Source organism: Schistocerca cancellata, chromosome 3, assembly GCF_023864275.1.
Source record: "Schistocerca cancellata isolate TAMUIC-IGC-003103 chromosome 3, iqSchCanc2.1, whole genome shotgun sequence".
In the NCBI taxonomy this organism is placed as follows: domain Eukaryota; kingdom Metazoa; phylum Arthropoda; class Insecta; order Orthoptera; family Acrididae; genus Schistocerca; species Schistocerca cancellata.
This window is the reverse complement of record NC_064628.1, coordinates 806,711,006-806,713,742: the sequence shown is the minus strand read 5'-3', so window position 1 is coordinate 806,713,742 and position 2,737 is coordinate 806,711,006.

Sequence of the window (2,737 nt, the reverse complement as noted above, 5' to 3'; positions counted from 1 at the left end):
AACTTAGAACTAACTAAAACTAACTAACCTAAGGACATCACACACATCCATGCCCGAGGCAGTATTCGAACCTGCGACCGTAGCGGTCGCTCGGCTCCAGACTGTAGCGCCTAGAACCGCACGGTCACCCTGGCCGGCTATCACGGTGAAATATGAGATGAAGGGCTTTTGGAAAGTATTCGTTATTAAGGCAATTTTGAAACTAGAACTACGAAAATTGGCATTTGGTTTCTCAGTTAGAAATAAAAAAATAAGTGTTTCATCATTTTTGGAAATTGAACCACTAAGGATGTAAAACAGTGGGTGAAAGTTTTTTTGAAAATAAATCATTGTTAAGGAACTACTAAAGTGTTTTTAAAGCTGCATCTATGAACATTGGTATTTGGTTTCGCGGTTACAAATACAAAAGTTTTAGTGTTTCTGGAAATTTAACCCCCTAAGAGAGTGAAACAGGGGATGAAAAGTTTTATGAAATTATTTCATTATGGAAGCATTTGCAAAGCTAAAGCTACGAGAATTTGTATCTGGTTCCTCATAGAAATAAAAAAAAATACGTGTTTCAATGTTTTTGCAAATGTAACCCTAAGGGGATGAACAAGAGGATGAAAATTTTTAAGAAAATATTTCATTATATTCAGAAGATCAGTAGTTCACTTCTTGCATCACTGTAAAGAAATACATACGTGTTAGGGATGAAAGTTTCTATGCAAATATCATCACAAGAACGCAAAAGTCATGATCAACAAAAACCTTGGATTCCAGCGACTAGAATCGCTGTTTGGACAGAAGTACATTTGGAAAAGACCATGATTATACGGTCTTAATTAGCTTGAAAAGATTACAAAGTGTTTCAATTTATGAACAACATAAAAACATTCGATTAACGAAAAACAAAACAATACCATGCACTCCACGCGAGCGAAGCAGTGCGCGCTAAGTCTAGAAACATGGAATCAATTTGAGGTCTTCTGCCTATTGCACTCATTACTCCGTGTTAATAAAGAGACAGTTGTGTTTCAGTGGTACGATGTTTTCTGACTCCTCGCTATACGTCAACAGATCGTTTGTTAGACGTAATTCATAATGTTCGAACATTGTATATGTTCTAAAATCCTATTGCAAATGAAGTCAGTGATATGGATCTGTAATTCAGAGGATTACTTCTATTTTCTTTCTTCTGTAATTGTGTAATCTGTGCAACTTTCCAGTTTTCAGGTATGTAATTTTTGTCGTGCGAGTGGTTGTAAATGACTACTAACAAGGGAAGTTCACCATCGCATCCCCTCAGACTTAGTGCTAAGATGGCCCAGTGCGTAGCCCGTCAAAAACTGAACACAGATCAAGCATGAGAACAAGAAGGAGTTGTACTGAACTGTGAAAAAAGAAGCAAAATAGAATCAGTGAACGGTGCAGGCTCAAGATGTGCAACATCGAGCGAATTTCGTGAACCTCACCGTTGTGATTGGGCGGTCACCGTGTGACTTCCAAACGAGAGATCCGCGTTCAAATCTCCCTCGTGCCTCTTTTTTCACAAATTGATCAACCGTCCGGTCATTGTCGTGCCTGTTCTCCTTCTGTAGTTGTAATACTATACATTGGTTATAGAACATGACTCATGTGGTAAGAATATACTACCGTCGCAAGTAAATGTGATGAATAGTGAGAGCAGGCGAGATGCCGCATAAACCCCTCACAGATTCAAATGGTTCAAATGGCTCTGAGCACTATGGGACTTAACACCTATTGTCATCAGTCCCCTAGAACTTAGAACTACTTAACCCTAACGAACCTAAGGACATCACACAACACCTAGTCATCACGAGGCAGAGAACCTCTCACAGAAATGAGAACAACGGATAAACGGGTGTGAAATGTGTTACAGCAAAGGAAGGCAAGAGTCAGAACTTCTGAAACGGAATACAAGAATCATTACATGCGGCATGTGTGTAGAACGAATAGGAGATATGTACGTCTGGAGGCCACTTCGTTACATCTCGCTGTTGCAGACAGACGTTGCACCACCACACAGAAACGAATTTGAATCAGCGAGCAGACACGTTAAGGACCGAACGGGCAGTTCATAAGTCTGTGAAAAAAATGGGGAGCTGCACGAGGGATGTTTGAACACGGATCTCCCATTCCACAGTCCACACGGTAACCACATAGTCAAGACGCCGCTGCTATTCAAATTCGGTCGATGTTGCACATCTTGAACTTGGACTGCTCACTGATTCTATTTTGCTTCCTTTTTCGTAGTTCGGTACACTTTCTTCCTGTTTTCATGCTTGATCTGTGTTCAGGTTTTGACGGGGTCTCCTTCGGGCCTTCTTAACTTAACACTAAGTCTGAGGGCGGGGGGGGGGGGGGGGGGGGGATGCGATGGGGAGTTCCTCTTGTAAGTATAAAGCTATTACAGCAGCATATCCTGGAACAACCTAATTGGTATCCCTTCGGGACCGGAAGATTTTCGTGTATTAAATGATTTAAGTTGCTTCGCTACACAGAGGCTATCGAGAACCAGGTTACTCATCTTGGCAGCTACTCTTGATTCGAATCCTGGAATATTTAGTTTGTCTTTTTGTTCAAGGAATTTCAGCAAATCATGATAGGTAACACCGCTTTAGTGGCATTGTCGTCGCAGAGTGAGGGTTTTATTGTGTCTTGCCGGTAGTGTGCTCTACCATACGATCCTCTTTGGATTTCCTGCGAGAATTTGAGACAGAGTTTCGTTGTGGAC